The following is a 15,854-nucleotide window of genomic DNA, read 5'->3' on the forward strand; positions in this document are numbered from 1 at the left end:
TTCTATTTACTCTTCATGTGTTGTTTTGGGCTATATTGGTTCATGTATAAGGTGCCCCACCCAAATGATTAGAAAAGTTATATTAATAGAGTTACATAATTAATATATTTAGTGACACTACAAGTTTTTTTTTTTTAGTTTTTTTTTATTTTAGAAAAAAGCAGAATAATGAATTTCGATCCCTCAAAGAAGTGACGATAGTTATTTCGTCTCTTTGACGAAATACTCGATCATACATTAGGAAACGGTTTCGTCAAAAACGAAGAAAATTTCGTTAAATTTGAGCATCTAGTTTTTGCAGTGTAGATGGAGATTTAGATTTTCTTTCTTTTTTTTAATTTTCGTTTCACGTAATAGTGATAAAAAAAAGGTTTTAATGACTAATTTCCTTTTTCAGACATCAAAGAATGAGTGGCGATACCGCAAAAGTTGATCTTAATCTGAAGTATATCTCGGACTCTAAGTAATCCCATGTATATCGGGTTCAAGAGGGCTCGGATTAAAATTATTCGGGCTCAGGCGGGCTTGAATCTTCAAAAGCAAACCCTAACTCATCTCTAGTATTCGAGTAAAAAAATTAATCAACAAAAGATGAAGATATATATATTTATCATTATGATTTAATCAAATTAGTAGTACTGATATCAGATCATAGAAAAATTTATTATGAAGTAAAATTAAATAATATACTCATAGGATATGGATTGGGTTGGATGATGAATTTAGCTACACAAAAGTAGGAATCAGCTTTAAGTCAAACGTAGACGACTATACGCATTCTATACTTAGCTATAAATTAAGTCTGATGAAAATAAAATAAAGATTATTGGGAACTTCCATGGGTCGTGGGACCCGTATTTCCCTAAAGGAAGTACATTATTCGTAAGAGCATAGCATAAATGAAGTTAGTACCTTTTTTATTACATCATAATTATACATACTAAAGCATAGTTTTTATAATAAGACATTATAATGTATAGCTATCATAATTATACAATATATTTCTTTTTCTTTTTGAAATTGCAGCTTTATTTTGTTTCGGTGTCATCGATAAAATTACGATTATAGCGACCCCAGACGCTGACCTTGGCACTGAACTAGGTGCATCCTTCTTGTCAGAATGTGCTGAGCTGGGTTCAGTTTTTTTTCTCACCTGTGTCATGCCCACTATATCATTGTTTAAGCCTGTCGTGTTTCGTAAATTTTTTATGGTCTTGAAAATATCGAATGATTTTTAAAATGACATCACCTAAAATTTTAGTTCCTAATTTCAATAACAAAACACCCTGAATAATTAGGATAATTTATGCAGTTTCAGGGACAGCTGGGTTAGTCCAAGGTATTGATTTATTTCAAAAATTATTTTTAAGTATAGACATTCCTACAGCGGAGTACGTATTTGCACTGAAAAAAAGATGATCAAAGCTATCAGAATGTGGTAAAAGTTAGCGTGTTTCTCGTTTTATGGGAACACCAAAAAGCTTGGTAATTTTTACCGAGACGCTTTGGTAATGATTTTGGTAAAATTAACTATAAAATATAGTTTTATAATATGGCAAAATTTAGTAATTTTATCATATCTTTGAGCATAGCATAAAAACTATTTATTCGGTTAAATTTACTTTTCAATTTTGCATTTTCCTACTAAATGTGTGGTAATAAGGAGTATAATTTTGAAAACCAGAATTTCTGGTAAACTGTTGCCACATAAATGGAAAAATTACAAAATGAATGGTTTAACCAGTTTATAGTTTGGTTTTATAAACTATTTTCTGTTTTACTTTACATGAAATGTCATCACCATAAATTAAAGTAATTTTATCAGAATTTTTTTCTCCATCTGAATTTTAGAGACAGGAAATTCATGCGCAATGTCAAAAATATATTAACGATTCCATTTGTAAAATATTTCATGAATATTATCATTACATTTTACACAAAACGATGAATTTTACATTATCTATGTTTTGACGTTTTGGATCTTGAACTTAATATCTTCAAACTTGTTTATTCAGAAAAATAAGTTACTGAGCTCTTTATTCTTAGCAAACTTAAACTTTTCAACTAAGTGGAAGACGCAAAAACTATGGGATAAAATATTATTTCACATCTGAGATAAAACTATCATTTTGTTTTACTTATTTTGTTTTACTTTTGTTATCTGTCTCATATTAGTTGTTAGAGAAAAATAGAAGAGGAAATCGATTTCAGTTTACGGTATTTCTGGAACACAAGAAATGTAGGACAGGTGAAGGGATAGTATTTCAATGAAAAAAGAATAATAAAGATTATTATGGTATAGTTTAAGATCACAAATATAATATTAAAGTGTGGATAAAGCAACATTTTAATTGTTCAAAACATGCAAAAAACATCTGTTTGAAACACAAATATTCCTAATTTTGTAGAATCATTCATACATAAAAAAGGCTTATATGACAAAATAATTATTGTTTAGACAATGAAGTGTATAAGAATACCTTTAGTGATCCGAAAAGAGGGCGGATTTTTATTTAGATGTAAATATTTCCAGCTGAATTATCTTGAATATGAGAAAGACTATGAGAGATGGTAACATGAACTCTCTAAAAGAAAAAACGTTTAAGAAAAAGTATAAAAAAATCTGTGAATTCTACTGGAATTCTTCAACTAAAAAACAACACTTAGAACAATTGATGCATGAAAGCGAATTTTAGAACAAGAAGTCTATACTATTTTCCCACAATTTAAACGAAAAAAAAAGCTTAGCTTCCAATATTTACTTTCACAATTCATTCAAGCATAACGTCACTAGAGATCAAGCAAAACGTCAATAGAGAGAAAGAGTGAGAGATAAATATTTGAAACAAAATAAAAAGGGATATTTTCTTTTCTCCATAAGCATTTTATTTTAAGGGACAACACTACAATTAATTTTTAAGAACTTAATGTAGTCGGTAATCATACACATGCCTTCAGAAATACATGTCCTGTTAAAACTTTAACGAAATCGAATAGAAATTACTTGAGTTATAGTTTTTGAATTTAAACATCATTAGAAGTATATGAACTGTTAAAATTTTTGCTACGCTGTTAAAACTTCAACTAAATTGGATGACAATTAAAAACATTATGGCTTTCGCATTTAAACAGATGCCATCAGAAATATACACTCTGTTAAGTTAGCGTAAAATTAAAAAACTTATAACTTCCGCATTCATTCAAATTATTTCAGAAACATATATGCTTCAAAAATTTCAACTAAATTAGTGGAAAATAAGAAGTACGGATAGAAGATTTTTGGCTCCCCTGTTTATACAAATATGTGTACAGAAATACATAAGACTGTTAAAACTTAAACTAAATCGAATGACAATAAGAAAAGCTATGGCTTCGCTTTTATATACATTGCTAAAACTTTAACTAAATTGGATAACAATTGAAAACATCATGGCTTTCGAAATTATACAAATGTCATCAGAAATGTACACACTGTTGAATTATGTATTAAAAAACCAAATATGGCTTCCGCTTACATAGAAATGTCATAAACACATATATGAGAATTGTTGAATGANAAACTTATAACTTCCGCATTTATTCAAATGATTTCAGAAACATATATGCTTCAAAAATTTCAACTAAATTAGTGGAAAATGAGAAGTACGAGTGAAAATAAAAAGATTTTTGGCTTCCCTGTTTATACAAATATGTGTACAGAAATACATAAGACCAGGGCACGAAAAAATTCAGAAATTTTACCCGTCCCCGAGGACGGCTTGTCCAACAATGTACCCATCCTCCTTTAAAACTAACCCGTAACTTCTAAGTAAATAAAAATATAATTTTCGCATATTTATTACATACATTTATATAAATTGCACAATGAATTAGTAGTTTCTAGGATTACATTATACGGTAATAAAAGAAATACTAATAGTAACCTAGTATTTTTTTATATAAAATAATGTATTTCTTTTATGAAATAATTTAAATGACAAAGGTCAAGTGATCTGCAATGTCAATTTATCCAAGGGTACTGCGTTTTTTAAATGAATAAAATATGACGTTTGCCAGTTCCACAATCAAGCCAATGATTTACGGAGATTTCTGCACAGAAATCTGGTCTGACGAAGGATTTAACAGGATTTCTAGATTAGAGGGTCATTTCAGAAGTGAGGCGCTAGACACTTGTAAGATAAAAAAAATTGAAAATGTGTCATGAACATTAACGGGAAAGTGGCCGACCGCGCGGACGTCGGATTCGAGAAATTCGTTGTCCGCGGGGAATTTTTGACCGCCGAGGACGGGCGGACGGGCTGTTTTTCGAGCCCTGCATAAGACTGTTAAAACTTAAACTAAGTTGAATGACAAAAAGAAAAGTTATGACTACGCTTTTACATACATTGTTAAAACTTTAACTAAATTGGATAACAATTAAAAACATTATGGCTTTCGAATTTATATAAATATCATCAGAAATGTACACACTGTTGAATTATGTATTAAAAAACCAAATATGACTTCCGCTTACATAGAAATGTCATAAACACATATGAGCTTTCTTCCTTTGTATCATGGGTTTTCAACTTACATGAGGCCGGGGGCCACAATTGAAAACACAAATCAAACGGCGGGCCTCAACTTTACAAACTTTTAAGTAGGACTCTTTTATGTTTGAAGGAACATTAAATGTTATTGTCAGATTTTTACCAAGTTGTACAAAGCAAAAGTATTGAATTACAAATTAAAATAAGTAGATTTTTAAAAATATTTAATTGCATATTAAAAAATTCGGCCTACAATAACTTTAATGTGCACCTATGTATTAAGCAATTAATGTGCAACAGATATCTAATTGTTAAGACATAAAATTTTTTTTAAAAAGGTTGGTATTAAAACTTATATAGTAGCACACAAAATGTTCAATGAGAAAATTGAGGTTTGTCTGCTGCAACCACCAGAGAATAGATATTTACATTTAAAATTTACAAATGTGTGTGTAAATATTTTCGTCCGAAATGAGTGGTTTCAAAAAGTTAAATCGGTGAATTTCTTGGAGAAAATTTCTGATTCACACATGTTAAATTATATTCACAAAATACAAAAAAATGAAATAAAAAAGAGCAACATTCACGATTGATTTTGTATTTGAATAAATATTTTCTTGGATGCAAAACCTGAGAAATACATTTTGTTTGCACCGCTGGTATGTTAAATTTCACAGAAACGAAGAAATTAGGTTTTTATTAACGAGAAAAGTATTTTAAATCCATACAGATTTTTTACGAAAATTGTCCGCAAAAAAGTAACAACTAATATATTTTAGTTCGCAGGCCGCAAAAAAAAAAGTTTCCCCGGCCGGATGCGGCCCAGTTGAAAACCACTGCCTTATATGATCTGAATTAGTTGAAAATAAACAAGAAGTTATGGAGTTCACACTTCTACAAATATCTTCTAGGAAGAATTTTATGTTATTCGGCAGCATGTGCTTGAAATCCCGAGTATTTCCTTTATTTATTATTACAGTATAAAACAAATAGGAAAAAGGTAAAAGTAAAAATTTATGTTTTTATTTATTTATGTACATTAAAATCAGATGAAAAAGATTACCTGTGCGTGCATTCTCATTGCTCGACGGATAAATCACATGGTATGATCCAGTTTTCACACGTAAAGGTTCATATTACTTTGGTTGCCACCACCAATAAATTAATCTAAGTTAAAAAGATCTTGTTTTCCTGTAAAATACTTTTTAATCCGTAATTTAAGGGAATTCTAAATTTACCTGTTATATATACTTATCATTCTTAGTATTGTTTGTTATTATTACGTTTTGAATTTAATTATTTACTATGAATTGAATGCCTAAAGCTAAAATTAGTGCTCTTCTACAATAAAGAAATACGATGATATTACCTTATTACGCAACATTTTATGATAATGGTATTTAATTAATATCTAAAATTTTTAATTATTTTCTATAATTAAACAGTAAGCAAGTTATATTTAATTTTTTTATTTATTACTAGCTGAATATTCGTTCTTCGTACAGGGTGGGAAAAAAATCAATGCTGAACAGCACTATAAAATCATGCACAAAGCTGAAAAACGAATACCGACATTAATAAAGCTAAAATAATTCCGATGTTTTTTTTTCTCCATTTATTTATTATTATTTGTTGCCCTTCCGGTAGATTTACTTTATTAAATTAAGCAAAACACGCATTTAGTAGTTCATCCCATCAAAGTAATCAAAATTAATATTAATTACCAGTCAAGCAACTTTCTCCAAGTATTTATATATTCGAGGAGCGGTATAAAAAATAACCTATTTTTGAAGTATCTATCATGGAAGTGCCCAGTATTGGTGCAGATTTAATAGGCACGAAATTTACTTATGAAATACTTTGCACCTATATAAGAGTATATTTGGTAACTGTACCGATTCCCATAATACCAGTAGCGTCTATAATCAAAATTAAGCGTCATTGGTGTACATCATTGTTTTGCTGTTCCCCGTAATGAATAAGTACATTTTCTACATGAATTTTGCTTCTTAATGCATAGTTTGTTTTTTATTTCAATTAGTGCCGATTACCAAAATTAATTAATCATCATTGACATCACTAACAGTTTGCAGATTTTTTACGCTCTCTTAAACTAATCAGTACCATTTCTCCATTAATTACGTTTTTCAGTATAGAGACTTTAGTTCATTTACAAAAAACTATTACCAAAATTAATTATCATTGGTGTCAATAATAGGACCTGGAATCAGGAAGTTTCAAGATAGCCGTTTAAGACGTGTAGAGTTTAAAAATCATGCATCATTTTATCATAAATAGTAAAAAAGTCAAACCAGTTCAAAATCGTTAGGGCCTATCTTTTCTTTCTTTTTTTTCCTTTCTTTCTTTTTCTTTTCTTTTCTTTTTTATGTCCCTCTTTCTCTCTCTTTTTCTGGAGAGCGAAATCCAGTACTTTTGCGACCCATTGATGACGCATTAGTATTCGTCGCAAAAAAAAAAAAAAGCAAAAAAAAATTAAAAAAAATAAAGTAATATAAATTGAAAACCCCAATCCAGCATCATTTTATCATAAATATTAAAAAATTCGAAACAGTTCAAAATCGTTTGAGCCTATCTTCTTTTTCTTTCTTTTTTATCTCCCTCTTTCTCTCTCTTTTTCTGGAGAGCGAAATACAGTACTTTTGCGACCCATTAATGACGCATTAGTATTCGTCGCAAAAAAAAACAAAATATTAAAAAAAATAAAGTAATATAAATTGAAAACCCCAATTCTGCATCTTTTTATCATAAATAGTAAAAAAGTCGAAACAGTTCAAAATCGTTTGAGCCTATCTTCTTTTTCGTTCTTTTCTTTTCTTTTATATCTCCCTCTTTTTCTGGAGAGCGAAATCCAGTACTTTTGCGACCCATTGATGACGCATTAGTATTCGTCGTAAAAAAAAACAAAATATTAAAAGAAAAATGAATATAAATTGAAAACCCCAATTGCAACGAGATTAATTGTTTGGCTCAACATAAATACGTGAAAAACTAAAGCAATATCCATATTTTATTCTCACTCAAAGATGAACTTGTCTAGACATAATTAAAAACTACAAATACGTTGTTTTCTTTCAAATCTTCGAATCTTTTTTTAAGCTGTAAAAATACTAATTTATTTTAGTATTCAAATCATTCAAAAAAGGAAAAAAAGGAAGATATTCAACAGTGTTTACATTTCTATTTCATATTTCTAAGTATGAATAAATAGTGAAGTAAGGAAAAAAATATCTCAACAGATCAAAACGCAATAAAAATATTTGTTGAACTATATCCTAAAAAATACCCTAAATAAGTTAAAAATTCAATGGCGTAGGAAGAAAAAAAATTGACGAAAAGCTTACAAATACTTCTATTCAAAGTGTAAAATATATGACAGGATTAGATGGTTGAAAAAGCAAGCAAATAGCGCCAAGTGCCTCTGGAAAAAAAGATTTTTTTTTCTTAGTACCTTTTCTTTCTATTTTCTTGACTTGTGGAACGTGAAAAATATTGACAATTCTTCTCACGCGTATTCTTGTTTGGGACACGGGGCCCCATGGAGTCCCTTTTGTTGAGGCTCCCATCTCAAATATATAATGATGGCGAGTAAGCTTCAATTACGGATTTTCAATGGGATAAAAAATTGTTGGAATGTTTGGTATAACAGTGGTGCTCATTGAATAAATTTTAGGTACGAGTCTTACCTGCTGATGTTGAAATACAATATACATATCGTAAGGTATTTAATATTTGTATATAAAAGTATATAAATAAAGGTTTTTATTTATTTTCTAAAATATGGAGGGAAAATATTTAAACTATAACAAATAGCTATTAGTTCAAAAACGATTTAAGCAAAGTATTTATGCAAAAATTATTAGTCTTATTACGAATATTTTTTAATTAGCTGTTTTTTAAGGTTTTTTACATAAAAGAAACCTTTAAAATTTTAGAAATGACAGTGAAAAAATGAAGAAAGATAAAGGAAGATATTTCGAAAATTAATTTCTTTAAAATAAATTAATTCCTGGAATTATACTGCCGAAATAGCATTTTTGGTTTTATATTTTTCTGCGAAAAATACCACTAAGTGTTTCTCTGCCAAGAAAAATGTAGCCCAATTTTTATTTAATAACTGAATATATATTTAAATTAATTTATCAATAATTCAAGCATTTAAGGGACGAAACGAAGATGATCAAAGTTTAAATAATCATTATCGAGGATAATTATTGTGATGACGGAATTACCTAAATCACTTTTGAATTGAACTAAAAGGCGTTTCTATTATTTAGCATTTCGAAATAAACACCTCATTAGAAACCTCTTTCCACTTTCGAAAAAAATGCTATCACTTTTTTTTATTAAATGAATAACTATGAAACTACCGAAATTAAATTATCAATAAATTATATTCTCAAAGAATGCCTTTCTAAATCTAGAAAAATAATACAGGCACTTTTTATTTTATTAATTTAAAATGTGAAACTAAATTGATTTATAATTAACACAAGTATTAAGGGGCAATAAAAACATTATCAAAGTTTGAGTAATTATTATCGAGACTAATTACTGTGAAGGCCGGATTAAAATCTCCGAAAATTCGTTTTTAATGCTGAATGAAACTGAAGGCTGATAATGAAACAGCCGATAATAAAACTGTTTGTGATTCTTAAATCTCAACTTCACTGGCATTGCATCAATAATGCTTCGTAAAATTTTATAAGATTCGAATCCCTCTCCTTAAAATTCAATTTGCCTTCACTCAATGAGTTTTATTTAATTTTTGATAATGATTCTTTAAATATTCAATTATTTTTTAAGTGCATGTCGTACCTTCGTACTTATAAATATTCGAAACAAAGAAGGAAACTCTTTCTCATTTGACAATTTTTAAGCAATTCAGAAATGTACTATTTCATCTGTTTGTTATAAAAACTCGTCAAATATAAATACCGTAAAAATGTCAAAATCAACAAAGTTTTCCTCTTTACAATAAGAAAATATTTGATTGAGAAGAGGCGGAACACTTACTCCATTATGCATAGTAAGCAAATATTAAATAACTGTATTTGAACTTTCAGTTGCGACACTCTTAAGTTATCATCTTTTTTTGTATTTTATACTACCATTTCCTTTTCGAAGAATAAATATTAAAAAATGCGAAAGGTATAATAACCCTCTCTCTATACGGAGAAATAAAGTAAAAAATTCTAGTAAAATTCCCATACTATATAATAAATCCATAATTCTGATAAATAAGACTAAACTACTGAATTTAAACAACTCATTTTGGATATTTCTTAGTCTTAGTTTTAAAAACTGAATTCTTATTGGCCGTATAAATCCGTATAAATTTACCGTATAAATCGGTTTTTCTATCATGCCGTAAGGTATCGTGAAAAAATTATCAATTTTTACTACATTTACCAAATTTTATCACGTATTTTATTAAATCCTATTTTATTGTCAATTTTTATGAAATCATTACCAAGCGGTTCGGTTAAAATTACCGAGCAGTTTGGTGTTTCCATAGAGTCAGAAACACGGTGAATTGTACCATATTCCGTTAGTTTTGACCATACTTTTTTTCAGTGTTATTTTGACATTCGAGATTTAGACATTTCGAAAAGTTTCCATTTTTTTTCTTCTTTGGTAATTTATATCCTTACTTATAAAAAGATCCCCTCAAAAATGCTCACAAACCCTATATGAGACTCATTAGCTTCTAAAAAAATTATTTTTCAATTTTTTGATATTATTTAGAACATTATGTTTCGATTTTAAACGATATATATATATAAAACTCTTTAATTGAATTTGTCTTCATCTTTTTCGCTATTAATGTTTTTTAATAAAATAAAACATTTCTGAAATTAAGGTTTCACATTTTCCCACATAGGAGAGTAGACGAGCTCCTTTTTCAGCCCCGTAGAACTCCTGCTTTTAACCATAACAGATATTTTGAGCTAAAAAAAAAATCCAAACTAGATCATTAAAACCTAGAATTTTACGACGGAATTAACAACTTACCGCTGAGAAATAATCTCTATAATTCAAAAGCAATTTTTAGCAGCCTAATAATCCAAAGGAATAAAATTATATACTGAGACCGATAACTTTAAGAACGAAAAACGGATATAAGTAAAAATGGTTGTGCTCAAATTTTTTCTACGATCAAAATTATTTATGCCATTGTAAAGTTAGTGAGAATGAATTTAGTGCCAGGAAACTAGACATACCTGTAAAAATACCTCCAGGGCATTTAAATAAAATTTACTGTCCAGAATAACCTCACTCTACAAAAGAAAATGGTGCAACCATTGGCACTAAAAAACAGCCACTCAGCGCCAACGAAATAAAAATAAATAATAATACCTAGGGGACTGGGCGTAACTGAAAGACTTCGGCTGTCTTTTATAATATTATTTCTACGAACAGTTCACCAAATTAAAAAAAAAATGAGATTCGTTTGCAATAGGTAACCTTTTCTTTTAGTTTGGAGTGTGCTAATACTTAAGGTTTTGAAATTCAAAAACCTTTTCTGTTGTTTCAGAATACTTTATAATACTTAGCTGATGCTTGAAGCTCTAAATAAAGTTAAAACTGATCACGGAAGAAAAATCCTAGTAAAATTACTATATTTTAAAGTAATGACTTTTCTGTTTAAAAAACAAACAAACATAATTCTGATTATTGAAGCCAAAATATACGGTATTTATACCATTCATTTGATAATTTTTTTATTCATATGGTAACAGTTTACCGGAAATTCTGGTTATCAAAATTATAGTTCGTAACACCACACATTTAGCAAACAATACAAAACTGAGAACTAAAATAACCGAATAATTGGTTTTTATTTCGTGCTAATATATAATTGCCTCATTTACTAAATTTTCTCACGTATTATATGATAGGAATTGATTGGAATTTTATAGGAAGATAGGAATTGATAGGAATAGGAATTGATAGGATAGGAATTGAATTCTATCAAATCAGAAAAAGAAGGAGCTGATTTATTCAAAAATGGAAAAGAAATTAACAATAACTATATTTTATTGTTAATTTTAACAAAATCATTACCAAAGCCCTTATCTTTTTCGTGTGCCCGTAAAGCCAGAAGCAGGTTAAATTCTAACATATTCTGGTAGCTTTAACCATACTTTTGTTTCTTTGTGTTGATATTTCATACCAGAAAGATCTCAACTTTTAAGAAACATTTTTTATGAACAATTTTATTAAAAATGCAACGCCTTTTTTCTATTTGAAGATGAGTTGTTTTGTTTTAAATGTTAATAAAATTTTGTTACATTTTTACATTTTTGTTACATTTTTGATTTTGGAAATTGGATTGCCACACTAAGTGCTAGAAGAAGAACATAATACCTATGAACTTAATCACTTAAAAATAACTTAGTTTCCGAAAAATATTTATTAAATAATGAAGGATATATATTTTAGATTTATGAAGCATTATAAAAAAAATTACTCTGATAGAAAACTCAAAGCACATTAGAACACTGTGAATAAAATTGTGGTTAAAACTTCAAGATTATAAAATGTACCGCCTTTCTGGTTTTTTAAGGAACATCAAGAAGCTCAGTTAATTTCTACCGAAGCGCTTTGCTAATGATTGCCAAACAACAAATTTGAAGGAACTTGGTTCGAGAAAGAAGAATGGCCAATCAGTTATCGCTAATTCGAAAGAGGGGGGGGAATGAAAATGATTTAGAATAGAAAGTTTAACGCTGTTTATCGAAGCTCTGTCGCCAAGGTAAATAAAAAAGCCATATTTTAAGTGCCTTACACTTGAAACAATGTCCTAATTTTAAACTAAATACTCAATCTTGCCATGAAGAATTATCTGGGCTTTAGAACAGACAAATAACTTAATATTTGAAATATTATTAAACTCTTTTTAAAATCGACTTTTTAGCGATATTTTTTCCCCTAGATGAAAATTATCAAAATAACTGTTGTATTCTCAGTTTTTGCAAATTTTTATAAGCCCAGGTAATGCAGCATTGGAATAAGTTTTTAAATATTAAAAAATTAGACCGCAAACTCTTTTCATTTTCACAAAACTATGGCTTTTCTCCATATTCACGTTTTGCGCCATTTTCACAATAAGCGTTGACAGCGATGGCTTTAGATGGGCTAAACTTGACCTAACAGTTATGAGTAACAGTTGCAAACTCGAAACAGTTATAAAAAACAGCATATTATTCGCAGAAAAGCATCATTACATAGTACGATGGAGCTTTCGAAAAACAGCCTTAAGTTTCTATGCTCTGAGAAAAAATGTGTTTTTTCATTTTTTTCTGTAGACTGTTTATTTCGTTATTTTTAAATTTATTTCGGACGTTTTGAAATAAATAGTGTAGTTTTTACCCTCATTATGCAAGTGTTTTTGATTGGATATTAGATGTATGTTTGTTTATATAAAATTAGATATTCATGGGATAGAGCTTAGATTTGTATTGAGTGTATGGACTATATTTGTGTTGTGGAGTGTAGAGAATACTTTCGGTGATAATGTTTTTCAGAAGGTTATGTCATGTTTTATTCAAGTTGTTTTATTTCTTGCGTAATAAAGGTTTTTTGTGAGTTTTCAATTTTGCTTGCTTAGCATTTTCCACTACGCAGTGAACTATTCCTGTAATGATTTTGGTGCAATAAAAATAAAATATGGTTTCATGATATGTGTAAAATTTGGTGAATATGGTCAAATTTGGATAATTTTATCATGATACTTTAACGCATGACATAAAAACCTTTTATTTGGTTAAATTTAATTTTTCAGTTTTGTATTTTTTAATAAATGTGTGATAATAAGAATTATAATTTTGAAGACAAGAATTTCCAGTAAACCATTACCGAAAGAACGGAAAAATTATGAAATCAAAACTTTGAATACCGTATTTATTATTTTTCATAACCAGAATTATGTTTTTTTTTCTATCAGAATTGTCAATACCGTGCAGTACGGTAATTTTACCAAAATCTGTTGCTCCCTGCAGAGTGCTTGATACTTTTTTCTCTTGCTTTCTACTGTATTCCTTGTTGTTTACAGTTTTGTAAGAGTTAGTCACTTTATCTAGTCACTCGACAAGACAGAAACTAATAAAACTAAAAAAAAGTTTCCTGATGTAGAAAACAAATCCACAAAATATAGATGTGAACACGATTGAACATGTCATAAAATGTTATAAAAAACAGTCTTCATGATTTGGCCTAGAATTCAATACATTTTTCAGAAAAACGGAATCGAAAATGAATGTAAATACAATATTGGTGTCTACGACACTGCTGTGTCAACAAACGGAAGTGTAGCATAAATCATAGGAAGACACACTTTTGTGCGTCACACCTGCATTACGTTGTCCTACTTTGAATTTAATGTTAAAAGTGAGTGACGTGAGTTTTATTTCAAGCAACCGCATGAAAACAGTTTCATGAAATAACATAAAAAAAGTAGTAGTTTTCAAAACGCAAGAAAATGAGTTTATTTACCAAATATCAATCGTACTAAACAAATTCGAAGGCTGAATGTTGACATAAAAAATTCAGCACAGAAAATTTTTTTATTTTAAGTACCGAAAAAGTTTGTGAAAATATGATTTTCAAATAATTTTCCTTTTCAAACAGTCCCTTCATTTTCATAGTCATTAAAATATAACTTTTTAAAATAAAAAATTTGAAATTTAAAGTGTGAAAAATAATGCATTGAATAGATTGTTGCCTAAAAAAATATTTTTTCGTAATAGTAAATTGATGTAAAAAGAACGTTTTTCTAAACTTAATAATCCATTAATTCACAATAATTATCATTCATAATAATTCACGAAGGTGATTAAGAATTTTTAATCTTTTAATTAACATTTATTACAGATAGAGATAAGAAACCAAAATAATTAAATCACTATATTTGTCCTATTTATATCTCCTGTGAAAAAATAGTTTCTGATTTGGTTAATATGGTGGTGCATAATAAGATGCACTATATCAAACTCAATGTCATTTTCTCCCAGGAATAGCATCGTTTTATTTTATTGTTTCCATTCAGTTTATAAAAATCAGAACAATGGTATGAAAAATAACACTAATTTATTTTATAAAAAATTATATTTTATAAAGAGCGACATTAAGTTTTACATTATTAAAGATAGGTGCAGTTGGGTTGTAAATAATGTATCAATACTAAAACAAAAGAATTTGTGAGTAGATAATAATTTGCAAAACCAGGCCGTGGAAATAATTTTTTTTTAAAAGAAAATCTTCATAAACTGTTGAGATTCAAGAATAGTATCGTTCGTAGGTTCGCATAAACATGCACTAACTGCTCTTTACTTTTAAAACAACCGAAAAATACGTTATTCTTTTCTCTCTTTTTTTGCTGTCATACTTTATGTTTTAATAAATACTTGTGTTCCGTCTTCTACACTTCAGTTTCATTGGTGGGTGAGAATGGTTGGAACTTTGAAAAGATGTTTGTACAAAACCATAGGACAATCACATTTGGAAGAAGAAAATTTGATCACAATTCTGGTAGAAATTGAAGCGGCCATTTACAGTCGACCATTAACGCACGAATACGGAATTGATGATCGAATTGAAGCCTTGGCACCATCACATTTCCTCGTAGGTCAAAAACTAATTTCGTTTCCAACCAACAATAAGGTAAACTAGTATCACCTTTTGGAATAGATGGTCAAAAGAATATTGGTTAGATCTGAAAAGCTATCATGAAGTTAGAAGCACAGAAAGCTATCCAAGGTAAAAGAGAGAGATGTAGTACTTCTCCAGGAAGAGCTTCGTCCTCGCCAAATATGGAAAAAGACTCATGTTCTCAAACTAATACCTGGGCGAGATGGAGTTGTGAGAACTGTCCATTTGAAGTGAGGGGGACAAGATCTTGTCGCATCATCTGCAACTGGTCATTACCTTGGAGATAGAACATGGTGGGGAGGGGGGATGCTGAAAACCAAGAATAGTAGGTTCGCATAGACATGCACAGACTGTTCCTTACTTTTAAAGGAACAGAAAAATACGATATACTTTTCACTTTTTTTTTGGTCATACTTTATGCTTTAATAAATAATTGTGTTCCGCCCTCTATATTTCAGTCTAATTATTTATTTCAACAATATTTTCAACAATACATCTTTTAGAAGTTGAAAATAATTTGAATTCAAAAACAATTTCAGATTAATATCTTATATTTAGGAATTTTATTTCTATTATAACATATCATAAGCAATTGAGCATGCACATTTTCAAAATGTATCCTTATTTGTATACTAATGTAAGAAAGTATATTGC

Source organism: Parasteatoda tepidariorum, chromosome 2, assembly GCF_043381705.1.
Source record: "Parasteatoda tepidariorum isolate YZ-2023 chromosome 2, CAS_Ptep_4.0, whole genome shotgun sequence".
Taxonomy (NCBI): Eukaryota; Metazoa; Arthropoda; class Arachnida; order Araneae; family Theridiidae; genus Parasteatoda; species Parasteatoda tepidariorum.